Source organism: Pectinophora gossypiella, chromosome 15 (assembly GCF_024362695.1).
Source record: "Pectinophora gossypiella chromosome 15, ilPecGoss1.1, whole genome shotgun sequence".
NCBI classification, from domain to species: Eukaryota; Metazoa; Arthropoda; class Insecta; order Lepidoptera; family Gelechiidae; genus Pectinophora; species Pectinophora gossypiella.
Window position 1 is genome coordinate 12,522,737 of NC_065418.1, and position 17,207 is coordinate 12,539,943.

Sequence of the window (17,207 nt, forward strand, 5' to 3'; positions counted from 1 at the left end):
TTCTGTATGTATACATACATACATAACCTCACGCCTATTTCCCACCGGGGTAAGCAGATACTATAGAATTCCATTTGCTAATTTTCTGTATGCGTACTTATAAATATCATACAAAACACTTATAAGTTTTAATATTTTAAAATACTTTCAGGGCCTTTTTTACTTCTTACTAAAAAACGCTGTCTGCACAGTTTTATCCGTGAGATAAATGTATTTCTGCCATATAATTTCTAAATTTGCAAACGACGAAAAAAAATTGACAAAAATAATAAAAAGCGTTTGAGACCAAAACATTTGAGAACCTTTACGGTACCTTACACATCTCTCAATAAATTTGATGGGTTCCAATGGCTTCCGTAAATTGCGCCTATTTGCGTTCGATGATATTTACTAAACGTAAAATGTGATGCGTGGTTCGAAAAGGCTCCGAATTTATTGAAATCACTGACATTATTCGCTTGAATTAATACCCTGTAAGGGCTATTACACCCAGTTGCAAAATTGCACGTTAGATGCAGTTTTTGTGAAATATATAAATTAAGATTTTGGTAGTTTCAAGGCTAAAATAAATAGGAATTGCAAAGGTAAGCGTGTCTCATCTTAGGCCACGTCTTCAACAACAGGTTAAACGATGGTCTTCCTCTTCTATCGTGTGGGTTGTGAGGTGGAGTACCAACCTCATCAACCCTGGTGTCAGGGTTACTATTGAGCCGCCAAATGCCCCTGACATGGCTCATGTAACGACTACTTACTTACATCAGTAATTAGTAACCGGGACCAACGGCTTATAACGTGCCTTCCGAATCACGGATCAGCTTCCTTTTTGGACAATCAGGTGATCAGCCTGTAATGTCCTAACCAAACTAGGGATCACAAAGTGATTTTTGTGATATGTCCCCACCGGGATTCGAACCCAGGACCTCCGGATCGTGAGCCCAACGCTCAACCACTGGACCACCGAGGCCGTCAAATGATGGTCAAACGTGAACATAAAAAAATGGCACAGCTGCACCATAATCAGTGATGTGCAGTAAAAAGGCGTATTTATATAAAAAGAGTTTTATTATCTAGCCTTTAAGCAGATAGGTTCAGAGTACAAGAAAAAACCATTTGAAAAAAGAAGCATCCAGTGTCTTGGTTATTAAAGAGATTTTATAACAGGAACCGTTCCACTTTGGCACATCAATGTATGTAACTGCAATCATCTTAGGCCTAATATGGATTTTAAATGAAAGAGATTTAAAACTGAAGACAAGGCTTTGGCCTAAATTGGATATTTATAAACTGAAGACATGGCTTAGGACTATTTTGATCGTAAGTTTCGAATATTAAATTACTAAAGTTAAGGCTCTACGGTCCTCAGATCTTTGCCTGCCTTATATAAGGCGAATTTAAACAACAACAACGTAGTTCTACCGCAAGCGACAGTCAATTTGAAGTTAGGATACAGTTATGCCAACCGCAAAAAACTACATCAAAACCATTGCTATTTTGCAGCTGGCTTCAAAATCAGACCGTCTGTTATAGGCCTTAAATACATGCATTTATGATGTATTAAATGAGGACTGGCGTGGAAAATTTATGGAGGATACTTATTTACAGTACGTAAACAATCGGAAAGCTTATGAATTCATTTAAATATTTTAGAGTGATTTCTCTTTATGGTTTATTTAATATTACAATAACATTTCATATTATGAGGGAAAACATACTGTGCATTAAATCATATTGCAAGGCAATTAAACGGATGGATAACCAGAACTTGTTGCTTTAAAGATATCTACTAAGCAAAAGTTTTAATTTCGAATTCGATCCGAATTGTTTCTTTTTTATTGCATTTGTAAAAAAAAATACATTTCGGCTATACCGGTCGTTAAAAAGCATTACTGCGAGTTAGAAGCTAAGCTGGATGAATATGCTATTTTATATTAATATACGTTTACTAACTTAAGTACATTTTTGTACATATTGATTGTTTTCTTTTCTTCGAAACTCGCAGTTATGCTTGCAAGATTAAGCGATCCATAGTCATTATTTAATAAAATCATAAAAAATATATACACACCAATTTTTAAGCACCCGTCAGTTCACGGCAACAGAAACAATCTGAAAATAAAGACATGAGAGTTATTGAAAAAAAATACACATATTACTATTCATATATTTTATTTTGTGAAACACACAAAAAGTTTTAATACTATACAGATTTTTTTTAAATAGTACGACTACGAACAGTTTTCCTTATGGATATTTTATTATATTGTACTACCAATGATGTTGTAATTCACCGTACAACCCCTAAAGGGAAACAACACAGGGGATTGCTACTAAGGGTAATCTTGCCCTCGAGGGGGTAATAATATCTTCCCTAAAACGTACTTAAAGAAAAAAACACTGCAAATTATTTAACCATCTCACTCTAGCTCTTGGGTGAGCAAAGAACAGAAATCATTATCAAAAGTGCTTGTAAATCTTGAATTTGCGATTCCATCGTACATTCTAATCCCCAATAATGTTTCTTTTACCCTCGCCATAACTGACACACCTATAGAGTCCCTCGAGTTCGGTGAATGTAACAACAAGAGAAAATCTCGAGAAAAACTCGAGAGGAAGTCGATAATTACTGGAAGTGAGAAAGTTCGTATTTCTCGGATCAAGTCGAAGGACGTCTTAATACTAAAGGGAATTCATATAAGTTTTACACAATATTTACTTTTATATAAAACATTATATATAGTCGTAAGACCGAATGTTCTTTCAAAATTCAAAACCCATTGTTTAACTATTGTGTTTGGAAATCGCGGCGTTAAGAGGTTAAAATTATATAAATAATAAAAAAATGTTTCATTTTATTGTGAGCGCAGTAAAAAACAATACTTTCTTTTATTGAAAATAAAATATGTATGCATTTGACAACAATCTCACCACATGATAAATAAAGACGTGGTCAAAGGCGATACGTGCTTACTTAAAGAAGTAATTTGACAATCCAGTCATAACGGTAAATCAACTAGTACTTTCCTCTTATACCCATATCTTGTTTTAAAATTCTCCTTTTATATTATTCGTCTTTGGCAATTTTATATCCTTGTTTTACCGTACGTTTTTAAAAGCGAAATAATAAACCCAATGTTTTATGAAGCCTCTAAGATTTCGGGCCTAAACCAGATCCCTGGGGCAAACTTAATTCGATGATGCGTCGAGCTTGCTAACCCTCCGATTTCTGATGTTATTTTTTAAAACAAGGGTAAGTTGTAAAAGGGTAAGTGGCTTCTACTGACTTTTGGGAGGGAAATAATCAGTGAAGTTACCCTAGTAAACATAGATTTTCGAATTCCTTGCTTAAAATATTGTTAGTTCATTTTTTGTTATGATTTAATTCACTAGTTTGAATCGATGGATTTTTAAAACAATTAGTTGCTAGCAACTTATATAGTGTATAGAAGTCATTATAATGGAAATCCTAAAATATTTTTAAATTGCCTACATGCCAACTTTCCACCAAACCGCAGTGTAGCAGCGTAGAGGAGTATGCTCCTTCCCCCTCCGCTGGATTGAGGGGAGCGTGTACCCATCAGTAGGCAAGTATGTGTACTTGCAGGCTATACAGGCTATTTATGAAAGTTCATCATTCAAATCATCACAAAACCAACGCAGAAAGATACTTTCAAACTTTAAACAGGAGGGTTAAAATGGCCACATCGAAGCAATTCATCTAAGAAAGCAATATTGCAATTTGACATTTGCGCATATAAATCCTAAATTCTATAGTATTCCCCTTCTCCCTTTAAACTAAACCCTACACACTTATCAATCACACTCATACTCCCACTCAAACACATATTCACACATTTACATACACACTCACCTCATACAGATCACAAACTCACACCGACACAACTTTGAGTCTATAATAAATTTTATTTATTTATTATCATTATATAAAAACTGTTTCCTTTACAATTATGTACTTTACGTAAGCAAAACACGGCGCGGGTTTACACAAGTCTGCCCTTATGGGCAGCGCCGTGTGTGACAATGTACTTTTCTATCTGCATAACCTATCTAGGGTAGGTAACCTTTAAGTAGCTTAAGTTGGTTTGTTAAATACTTTATTCAATGTTCTGTTTTATAAGCTGTTGGTTATCTAAATAAAATAAATAAATAAATAAAAAATAAAAGTAAGTGCGCAATGCAAACAAAATGTCAAATAGCAATATTGCTTTCTTAGATGAATTGCTTCGATTTGGCCATTTTAACCCCCCAGGTGAGTTAAGCAGATTGTATAATATATACACCCACGCCTCGCCAGCTATATTTAAGTTCCATGTATTATGAGCCTATTTCCATGAAAACACATCCAAATATATCTTACAGAGTATTTATTCTAACAATATTTCACTTCAATGTAACATATTTATTGTACATTCTCTAAGTACTTATGCGTTACATTTTAAAACAAATCCGTATTACAACTTAGTTTAACCGGTTTTATTGCTTCATAACAATACGATGTTCAAAGTTGTATCCTACTTAAACCAACAACAAAGATTTAAATCCCTTATCTCTTGCGCTTTACTTGTATCTGTATGTTTCGGTGCCGTATTGTAGAAATAATTAAAACTGCTACTATTAACCGTCTCACGCTGGGCACCTAAATCCTCTCCTTATTTTTCTTTGCGATACCAGAAAAACAAAATATTAATCTTCCCAACATAACTTGACCCTAATAGATGACAACTGGACAGTATTTCTTTATCTTTTCCAGTGAAGCAGTAGTTAGATAGCATCTCACTTTTGTAATGTACTTACTTACAACGTAATATAGTACCTAGTATATGCGTCGTGATAGCCCAGTTGGAAGTTTGACTTTCATCGTAAGGTCACAGGTTCAATCCATGACGGGCTTAAACTAATGATTTTCGATATAGTTTTCGAATCTGAAGTGTCAGTCTCTCTTTATAAGAAGTCCTAACGAAGATGATTTTTACAATAATGCCCGGATATATTAACAGCTTAACGCGTTCTAAATTACGCTCCCAATCCGGTATTGAAGTTTTACCCGACGACCCGATTACTCTACCCATAGAGGCGGTCATTCAGCTCGCGACACCAAACACTTCAGCCCACTTCACCCCGCCGGCGTGGTCGACGATTTCCCTCAATCAGCGCTTATCGCCCTGAGCCGAGGTACGCGCCCAATTGGGCACTCTCTGGCCTGTTGTCTTAAACGTTGTACCGGGTGCCTTCAGCGGTCCCCATTTGTGCGGCCAAGTAGTTAATGCCATCTGCGGCAAATCTACAATAACTCACGTCAAAAAAGAAAGATATCAAAATTAAGATTTTTCCATAAAAAAACTATTTTAATAATATACTCGTATTATATAAGAAGCAGTTTTATTATGTAATACATACAAGAAGAGACGGCTGTAAACTTAGTTGAGTTCCTTACATAATAATATTACAAATTTAATTTACCATACCTACTCATTTACCCACAGACTTTACGAAGTATGAATATGATATTCTCTACAAATTAGCTCTCTTCAGTTACTATTTTGTATGCAAGCTTGTTGCGCCACAGTCTTGGAAGGTATTTCTAGAATATGCAGATTCTCTAGACATAACATGATATCCATATTGCTACTATGCTTTAGTAACTGCCTATGTACGTCTTAGCAGACATATATTCCTAGGCTTTGGAGGAGGTGCAGAGCGTGCATTACCTTGCTACTCCTACCGCATACTTGAGATAAATATTAAGTCACTAAAAGCTACACGAAGCGATAAAGTTCCCGTGGAAAATAGATGTGTTTTCTATCTCTCATAAATATATTAGCTGTTCCCTTGAGGGACGAAACAATACAATCTCAACAATATATTCCTTTGTTTGTAAGTAAAAAAACAAACATACATATAAAACATAGATTTTAATTAGATTCAATAATGACCCTGACACCAAGGTTGATGAGGTTGGTTAATTCACCTCACAACCCACACGATAGAAGAAGTGATGGCCTAGAAGAAAATGTCCTTAACATGGTATCACCAGACAGCTCTCAGTGCTCCCCATTTGTCTGGCCAAGTAGTTATTGTCATCTGAGGCAAACCTACAATAAGTCACATAATATCTATCATCATATGATATAAATCTTGCTATTATTATTTTTTTCTGCTGGCCCAAAAGATACTTATGACTTAGACAAAAAGGTATAAGTAATTATCAAATATATTATATTTACAAAAAAGTCAACTAAACAATAATTTATTTAAAAAATGCAATTCATTAATTTATGAAATCTAAAACTTTAACCAGTCACTAAATCAGGTTACTATATAAAATTACTCAAAGGCATAGGTACTAACACTAAACCCTTTGATGCTAACGAACCTTTAATGCCTAGATTTTAGACAGAATACAAAATCCGCAGGTAATCTGAATAATATTTGTCTAGAACGGTACTGGATGTGTCTTGAGGTTTATACGTTTATACGAGCTCGATTGTAACAAAAAAACATAACTACTTACTTACAAAAATACTATTAACGACATAAGTACCTAAGTATTTACTTACTAATACACTGCATTATGCATACATACTGCATTTATGGCAAATAAAGAATCTTATCTTATAATGATTGAGCTTAAAAAAAAAGTTTTAGTTATATATAACATTATTACAAAACGAAGAAATGATTATTTTATGAATTAACAAGTCATAATAACTATATACTTTCTAGTGTATCAGAGACCTCTTTCGTTGCGCGGACTATATTTTAAACCTGGTTTCTTCTTCCTTCCGCCTAAACGGTTTTTGATTTTAATGTTTGTAGAGCCACCTGATATTAAACATTCAAATTTATATTCAACAAACTGCAAGTTATTTTAATTTGAATTTGGTACATTATCATAAGAAATAAAAACCTCATAATAGGTACCGTTATTTTTTTTCTGATAATCATTACGAAACATTTTGCGAGGCCTTTAGATTTTTTGGATGAGAAGTGTATTTTCCAATCATCATCATCATCAGCCCATTAACGTCCCCACTGCTGGGGCACGGGCCTTCCCTATGGATGGATAGGGAGATCGGGCCTTAAACCATCACGCGGGCCCAGTGCGGATTGATGGTTATTAACGACTGCTAATGCAGCCGGGACCAACGGCTTAACGTGCCTTCCGAAGCACGGAGGAGCTCGAGATGAAAACTTTTTTGTGATTGTTTAACTTCAACAATCGCAGACCGAGCGCGCGTTTACCGTTGCGCCACCGAGCTCTAACAGTATTTGTTTTTTCCAATGTTTTACTTTATTTAGTGTAAAAATTTTTTTTCTTCATCCAGTTGTCCTCCGACTCAAGCTTTTCTTAAGAAGTCCATACATATTACAAGTCTCTATTTACACTGGTTTTCTTACCTCCCGCTGTTTCTTTACGACTACAGTATTTCCTAGCATTACTTGAGTTTTATTCATCTTTTATACGATTTCACAGAGAAAAATACATCTTTTTTGTCTCCGAAGCCGAATGTTTTTTTACTGGTTTAGAGGGGTATTAAACCGATTTGGATTGTACGGGTTTGATAACACTACTGTAACTACTGTTGGTGGCCTATAAAAGTGTATGAAAGTCACTAAAACAAGTATAAGTGAATTATTGCTGAAGTTGATACTGTTTTTACCATGAAATGTAATAAATGGGCTAGTATGGACCTCATAAGGCCGCTGATGACGCTCAAGTAAGTCAGATACCTAGAAAAGGAAGGACAAAAGAGAGTGGACGTGTTCTTTGTCCAGTAATGTCCTACATTTAATATGCTACAGGAAATACGCCATTTTACTTACTTTAAAAAAAACTCGGCTATTAATGCTTCTAGTACAACAAGTACTTATATAATATTTATGCACAACAGTATTTTCCTGTTATTCAATCGGGGTAGTAGTGCTGTAACCATCCATTGCAAGTTGAACTAAGAACCTACACCTTACCGAGCTTTCTGTTAGATCAACGTAATATGTAGTGAACCGTATCGCCGTCTATAATGATCTTTTAATACAAATATACTGCATGTAATAACAATTCCTTATTATTAACCAATTGGTATTCTCATACCAGCAATAACTTTATTCATTACAAATGAAAGACTTATTACACTTACACACCCACACCCACACACACACACACACAAACACACACGACACTTATTTACATTTTTAAAAAGAAAATAATATACAATGTGTCATATATTATTAAATACCTACTTAACTAAACAAATTAATTAGCTATAACAGGGATCCCTGCTTAGTCAAACAGCCCCCCCTCGCCTCACCCGGCGCAAAGGTAACCATGACACTCAGTGTTGCCACGTTGAATGGCGATGGACAGCCTTTGTATCACCGGGGGACCCGGACCCGGACTTTGGTAGGACCCGGAGCGAGCATTTCTTTTTTTTTTTGTTATATATTTAATATATTTATTGTACAATAAGTAATATATTTTTATATATATTACTATTATATTTATAAAAAAATAAATACAATAAGTAATAGACTGGTCTATTCGTAAGCGCCCTAATTACTCTCTCTCTCTATTTAAGAGCTGCGCTCTTGTCGGTGGAGTAATCGCCATTCCTCTCTTCTTCCCGCCAAAACCTTCACCTCCCGATACGACACGACCTGCACCTTCTCTTTTATTTGTTTCATAAATGTTATCCTAGGTCTACCCCTTCCTCTCTTCCCTTCATTTTTTCCTTCTATAATGTTTGTTATAAATGAATCGTGTCGTATCAGGTGGCCAATCATATTTCCTCTCCGGTTCTCTATAGTTTTCAATATGGTTCTCTTTTCTTCAACTCTTTCCAGCACTTTTTCATTTGGCACCATTTCAGTCCAGCTTATACCCTCCATCCTTCGCCAACACCACATCTCAAACGCTTCCAATCTCTCTCTGTCTCTCTGTGTCATAGTCCATGTTTCACTTCCATAGAGTGCAATGCTCCAAATATATGATTGACATGACCCTAATTACTAAACATATTTATTTTTCAGGAAAACTGAGAGAGCCTGATAAATAATAATAATACTTTGTGAAACAAAACAACCTTGTCTTAAAATTATTTTAATATGAAATTACGTCTAAAATTTCCTACCTTACATGCAACTGAATAACAAATTGTTTATAACCCGACTCTTAGCGCCAAACAGCGCTTGAGGCAAGATTTTGTACGTCATGGATGTATGAGTGTGTGCTATTCATTTCGTTTTAACATGACATGTATTAAGGTAACTTCAAGAAAGTTCCGAGAATTTAAGGTTCGAGTTTGCATTATTATCCGTTATAATACAGAATATACTGACTGTAATGAAAGTAGATCCGAGTGGAAAAAGGGATTTTAATCATAATAATGAGAATTGGGTCGTGTTCTAGATTCAAGATAATTTATGAAATTCTGATCACTAAATGAAAGATCTGACATGAGACAGATTCTGGCCACGTCTTTCCCTTAGCGTAACAGATTCCGATGTGGTAGTAGTTTTACAGCTGGTTACATAATGTAATTTAATTTTTTGACGTTCAAAAAGCGCTAACTTTGTAAGCCAATTTTGAAAAATAAATATATTTGAATATTTGTTTTTTTTTTAAATCTAAAATTAACGAAAAACATTTCTTTTCTTTCTTTTTAACAAATTTATGAATTTTAATCACCAAAAAGTATAAATATTTGGGCATTTTATCACGTTTATCTATGACGTCTCAGTGTTCTTTTTCATACAAATTCCATAGTAATTTCCTGTTTATTTTTACATTGTTATTATTTTGTTGTTTATTAAATTCTTCTTTATTAAAATTCATAAGTAAGTTAAATAAAAAAATAAGACGTTTTTGTCACCTTTAGATCTGTCTTTATTTAGTAATTAGAATTTCGTAATTTATCTTTGACCTAAGGAACTACCCAATTTATGTAATATTTGAAAATAGTTCAATAAAACAATCAATAATATTTTTTTGCGCAATAACATTACTTGGGATCGAAGCAAATGGAATTCTATAGTCTCCGCTTACCCCGGTGGGAAATAGGCGTGAGTTTATCTATGTACATGTATCATATGTTTAGGTCATGTACGAACGGATATAATATGCATCATAGTCGGCTTATTGCTATTTTTTTTATTCGGGTTACATACTTGCTTACTTTACTTAAATGATAGAATTATTTAAAAATAGAACAGCCTTTACAAGTATTAAAAACAACCACGTACTATTAAAAACAAAACAGCAATTTCTGCCAAGCTACCTTATGCTGGAAGAAGTAAGTATAATTATGATATAACTATAAAAAAATATACGTATAGAATAGTAATTTGCTCAGCTTTTATTTATTTTCCGGGTGAATGAGGGGGAGGCCTGTGCCTGAGTATATATAGGCTGTTATTGTTTTATGTAATGTTTACCTCACTAAGAAGTTGATCACATTATAATTTATTTTTTTCTTTTCTCCATGCTGGACGTTTCCTGCCATTTAGTCAATGACCCAGATTTTAATTATTAAGACGAAGAAGAAACGGTGCATACAGCTAGCTTGGCTTGAGGCAACACAATACAAAAAAAAATCATAATTTCCAGCGGTGGTAGAATGAGACAAAAACTCTTTTCTTAGTTTTCGTTCTAATGAGAGAATAAATTAAATAGAATAGAATAGAAATAGTTTATTATAAAAGGACGCCACACACAAGAAAAAGATAACAACATCATATCAAATTTTCACTAAAACAATTACAAAAAAAGCAAGACAGATGTTTGTCGAAATGATCATAAGGTAGTGGTGGACGTCCTGAGATAAAAGGGCCTCACTCAGCACAAGTCGCGGCGTGAACCACGAGGCTGATATTATGTAGACTCTGGTGGGTGACGCACGAACATCGTGTTCCATAAACATGGCTGTATTAAATTCAAATTTAAAAATATCTTTATCCGTAGGTAACATAATTACACAACGAACGTCTCATACGCCTAAAAATACTTCAACTATAAGTACAATGATCTTAACAGTAAAACTAAAAATTTTACTCAACTATTTTTAGCGTTAAATTAGGGTAGTGCTTGTTTCTTACTATGTATTTTATTGACACGAGCCATAAAACCGGTTGTAGCGTGCTAACCGTATAATGGCACCAGATTTATAGACTAAAATCGATAGTTTTTTAGACTAAAATCGTGTTTTGAGAAAAAAAGTAGCATAAACTAAAGTAATAGACAGTGTCATAAGCGATCAGAAAACATTTTGCAGCCTTGCAATTAGAGGCGTAATTATGATCAACATTATTGTTTTTCCATCTAAACTCTCCTTGGTCTTGAACTTCCTCTCTTTCTTACCAAATCTCTTATTTTTTTATAATTAACTTATGTAAGTGTTAAAAAACCACATAAAAGCAATTCATAATAATATAAAAAGCAATATTACTAATTTGAAGTTGGCATTGCGTACTTACTATTATATGTGCAAATGCAATAATAATATTGCGTTTTTAGATGCATTGTTTCAATGTGATATTTTACCCAGTACACCCAATATCTGGTATTTTAGTCAAGTCAAAGTTAAATAAATCCGCCTCCGAAACTTTATTTCATCCAGGTTAGGAAATAAAACACAGTTTTCCCTAAACTTCCTTTTAGCGAACTAAAAGCTAGAAAATATTTTTCTCTATTTGTTCCTCGCGTCTAGAGGACAATACAAAGTAGTGAATCTCTAAGTTTTCCCTCACTTTCTTTTGTGTCGAGCACTGGGCATGAACTTACTTGGAGTTAGGCGAGAGGTACTTAGAAAAACTAGCAGAACGGTAAAAGGAACGGTGAAACGAACTGGAAAACAAGCTGTGAAAAAATAAAAAAGTCACGAGGCTTTTTTGTTTGTGTAGCTATATTAGAAACATTTTCAAACTACCGAAAATGCCTTTAAAATTATTGTATTGCATTTTTTTTATTGATTAGCTGAAAAAGAAATAAAAATAAAAAAGTAAGATGATGATTCTATGCTTAGGAGCGCACGTTAAGCCGTTGCTCCCGGGTATTAGCCGTAACAACAAGTCCGCCAACCCACAGTGGAGCATTTCATGGAGTATGCTCCATATGCTCCAATTGATTGAGGGGAGGCTGTTCATGTTTTATGTTGTTTATTTATTGGAACTATTCTAAAAGTATTTTAACAGGTCGATGCGTGATCTTCTTCCGTCGTGTGGATTGTGAGGATGACCAACCCCATTAACTCTGGTGTCAGGGTTACTACTGAACCAACAAAGGCTCCTGACATGGCTCATGTAACGACTACTAACTTGCATCAGTAAGTAGTAACCGGGACCAACGGCTTAACGTGCCTTCCACAGCACAAATCATCTTACTTCTGGACAAACAGGTGATCAGCCTGCAATGTTCTAACCAAACTAGGGATCACAAAGTGATTTGTCCCAGCCGGGATTCGAACCCGGGACCTCCGGATCGTGAGCCGAACGCTCAAGCCACTGGACTACGAAGGCCGTTATCGTTAATCTGGCGGTGAGTTTTTTCTTATAATAATAATGAAGATTAATAAGAAAACATCTCAATGTTTGATACTTTTTTGTCTGGAGCCATAGAGAAAATTTAAAAAAAGAACAAGAAAAAATAAGAAACCATAGTCTAATCTGTATGTTTCAACGTACATTTCTAGTGGGGTTTTACCCGTTCGCCCCTTAAATCTCGCCTAGGTAAGAACACCGATGGTTGGTTGTCACCTCGAGCTATCTCAGGCTATATTTTTTGTCGCCAGATGGGTCCGACTTTACAAGAAAAATGTGTGAGTGAGATGGGCAGATATCGTGTTTTACTGCAGTGTAGATTCGTTTCAATATATACGTCTGTACACGTGGAACGAATACGAATGAGACGGAATATTTTTGTATTTTAGCATTATCATAGAGCATTGTGTTTGGCTATTGATTTAGTGGAGGTGAATAGTCATTGTTCGTTGTGGACATAATATTATAACAGTTATTGGCCCCGATTCCTGCAGACACCTTCTAATTTTATTTTAAGAAAAGGAAAGGGACGGATGATTAACAACAAGTTAATTTTAAAACGAATGAATAACCCGGGCGAATAAAAAAGGCATCTATGCTGCTGGTATGCAATCTGTTGACGTGCTGTCTAATTAACTCTGTCGGGTTATTGGCCGATGTAAAGTTTTTAGACGGTTTTTTTTGGATTTCTGCTTGAAATTAACGTGTGTTCCATAGAATGTATGCGTGTCGATTACCCGTCCCTATCTTTATCAGCGGGTAAGAATGACCGGTATAAATTAAAATAACATTAGATGGCATCTGCAGGAATTAGCACCATTAGTAGTATAAAAGTAATATTTGTATTCAATATTATGGATAGATAGCGCCGGCGTTGGTTTAGTGACGATAGATTGAAAGAATTTCGTATGGACAGGAGGAGGACCTGGTGGTGTAATGGTTAACACGCTCGTCCCGACTTGACAAGAGCTGCGGGTTCAAGTCCCGTCCGAGTCAGATTTTTTTTTATATTATATTCTTTGTGAGTCTTAAATCACTTTTTTCCAAACCATTTACAAAAAGGCTTTTTCCAAATGATTTGACACTTATTGTTATGTTTTCTCGCATGAATTGACCCTAATAAGTGTAACAAAACTCCTCCCACGTTTTTGTCCTCAAATTTTATCTGAAAGTCATCGTCGTGGGTATGATACAAACACATAAGACAGTTTATTACTCTCTCGTGTCACACTTAAGATCGTATCTCAGGGCAAACAGTTACTTCCGAGTATTTACAGACAAAAGCATGCAAATGATTTATTTATTAACCCACTTTCGCCATATTTGGCGTAAAAAAACACACTCACGTCGTTAATACTCGTCTTTTGACGAAAAAGATATTATAGACAGAAAAAGATAATCTATATTTATTACAAAAATCACTCACTGATTAATCACGAAATCTCAGGTACTTACTAAAAATGCTAGTAGACTCAATTTTTTCGCGGGAGTTTCTTTTACGACGTAGGTGCTCACTAAGACGACACGAAATTCAAATCAACTCAAAAAGGGTTAAAAAAGGGATCGAAAGTTTGTATGGATGTTTCATTTTTAAATTTAGAATCATGACGAACAAGACAGCGTTGGCAGGCACGAAATCGTAAATAGTGGAGTCAATAAAGCCGGAGCTTCCCAACTTACTTCTTATTTGCCAGGGACAAGTCCTTTTTGACGATTTTTTCTTTTGTAGGGGTAGTTTTTTATATCTTTTAAAATCAGAAACATCTTGGAAGACGCAAAAAATTTTTTCGATGAAATAAAAAATGGTAGATTTTTTTTATTCGAATTCAACATAGATTCAAAGTACTTTTCTGATTCTTTATAGAAACTGCTTCCGATTAGTAACGTTAAACCGTTTGTCCGTCTGTCCATTTGTCTGTCAGAGAGTGTCAAAGTTCAACCAAATCGGACCTGTCCCTGGCAAGTTAGAAGTGAAACTTTTCATTGACTTCAAAATACTTTTAGAGAGGTAACGTCAGTGCATCACAATGCCTTACGTCCCTACCATACTGGCTACAGCGACGTTGACTACAGTGAATATCAACGTAATAGCCTTTAGACTCCTAATAGCAGACGAGTGGGTTTTTCGACACACAAATAAGTCAGATATAAGATGCCGCCTGACAACATTCGACCAATCGTGACCGATCATTCAAAGTGTTTAAAGTCTAAATCTAAAAGATGAAGGGTTTCACTTCTACACTTCATTGGCTTCGCTAAAATATTTTAAGAGACTAACGCAATGCCGTGCATCCCTACGATACTGCACTTCGATTATACAGTTCATCATATCCACCTTCGGACTTCATATCAACATGCAACAGTGGCAAGTCATTTTTGACCACTGGCTCTGCCCGCCCCATTAGACATTGCAGGCGTGAGTTTATGTATGTATATATTAGGCGAAACTCCCATACGGACGCCGCAGAGAAATATATGAGCTAATTAAGCTATAAACGCTTGACAAATTGTATCTATTTACTCATTTTAAGTTATATGCTTTTAAATACAGGTTACTTGTTCAAATAGACAGTCGACTGTTACTAATGCCTTTAATTTATTATCTTCTATTTATTTAGACATTATTTAGGTTCCTGTTCCCTTCGGGACACAGGCGTGATGTTATGTTATTATTTAGGATGATTGTATGATGAGACCACAGATCAATGAAACTTAATTTTCTGTTTGTTAAATTATTTAACCAATTAGATAATATACTCGAGTATACAGGCTGTTAGTGACATCGTAACGGAAACTTTGAGGGGTGATTTAGGCCAAGATTCTTAGTTGATATCAAGTGGAATTATCCGTTAAAATAATTAAAAAGAAACACTGACATTTTCATGAATTTTACGACAGGAAAGTCTACTTGATATCAACTTACAATCATGGTCTGAATCATCCCCCTCAGTATTTGTTACGATGTCACTTACACCCGGTACGCCCCGTACTAACAAGTAGGTAGGGTGTGAGTGACATCGTACATACTGAGAGAGATGATTCAGCTCATTTTTCTGAGTTAATACCAAGTGGAATTTTCCATCGCAAACGTTATTCAAAATAATTAAAACAAAAAAATTAAAAAATACATGAATTTTGCGACGGAACATTCTACTTGATATTAACTGAGAATCCTGGTTTGAATCATCCCCCTCAGTATTAGTTACGATGTCGCTAATATCCTGTATATACTTGACTGACAATTATTGTACGTAGCAATTTAGCAAATATATCCAACATAATCCATTCAGACATACGGGAAACCAAAGGTAGGCCGAAAAACCCTTTATTTCCTCAAGCGATTTCCTCCACCGACGTAACTCTAACACAGTTTCCTGCAACTGTGAACAATATGACGACACGTTCCTGCGACATTGGCTACAGGATATCAACGTTATTGCCTCTAGACTCCTAATAGCAAACGTGTGGGTTTTTCAACACATGACAAAAAAGTCAGATATGAGATGCCGCCTAACAACGTTCGACCAATCGCGACCGATCATAAAGAGTGTTAAGGATCTTGAGTAAGCCAGTTCCGCTTCCTTTCCCACTTTACCTCAATTAGTTGCCAGAATGAATCACATACATAATAATATATAAATTCACGCCTATTTCTCGTTGTAGATAACACGTAATTCCACATACTTACGATCCTGACACACTTCACTCTCAAAGTCCCCGGTTTAGTGTACTCTAACCCGGCCTTATTTTCAAACATCCTGGATTTGATCGCGCTATGTTAGCTCGCAGTTGGACAAATCTTCAGGTTAGGTAAGCGGACCATGTGAAAAATGGGATAATGCTAGGGATATGACGATGTTGTTGTTCCGACAATGTGTCCGGGTTCGATTCCCGATGGCGACATTGTCGGAATCACTTTGTGATACTGTCCTTTGTTTGGTAAGGACTTTTCAGGCTTGAATCACCTGATTGTCCGAAAAAGTAAGATGATTCCGTGCTTCGGAGGGCACGTTAAGCCGTTGGTCCCGGCTATTAGCCGTAAAAACACCTCCACCAACCCGCAGTGGAGCAGCGTGGTGGAGTATGCTCCATACCCCCTCCGGTTGATTGAGGGGAGGCCTGTGCCCAGCAGTGGGACGTATATAGGCTGTTTATGTATGACGATGTTGGCTTGCAGTCCAGCGTGGTGAAGTACCCCTCCGGTTGGTTAAGGGGAAGCCTATGCCCAGCCGTTGGATATTTATGTTATATAATGTTGGCCCAGGCCTTTTTCTTTCTACTCTACCACCAAAACCTGTATCACAAATCTCTAGTTTCATTCATTCTCCCCACATGTCCGAACCGTCTAAGAATCCTTTTCTCAATTCATCACCATCTTCTCTCACACCACAACACTCTCTTGTAGTCCTTATTCTATCATTCTTTGTGACTTCACTCATACTCCTCAACGCTCTCATTTCCATTGCACATAATAATTTCTATGAGAAAAATCTAATATTACGGTGTCTGTCTGGTTGTACCGTCGATGACTACACTGTATATGACACTGAAGGCAGTTTATCATTCTCTTGTCATATTTAGGCATGTTGTGGTGGAAAATGTGCGTAGAATACAACGCATTGGCCACTGTATTTCAAGTTTTCATGTTGATACGGTTT

The 17,207-nt window shown here is 35.7% G+C and overlaps 1 protein-coding gene across 1 annotated transcript in view; it reads right to left on the reverse strand.

Moving 5' to 3' along the window:
• Window positions 1-17,207, reverse strand: part of LOC126373318 (connectin-like) — a 344,663-nt gene that overhangs the window by 45,951 nt on the left and 281,505 nt on the right. The window contains exon 3 of the mRNA XM_050019435.1: window positions 2,066-2,106. The gene's annotated coding sequence lies outside the window, so the exon portion shown is untranslated. The remainder of the gene's footprint in view (window positions 1-2,065; window positions 2,107-17,207) is intronic.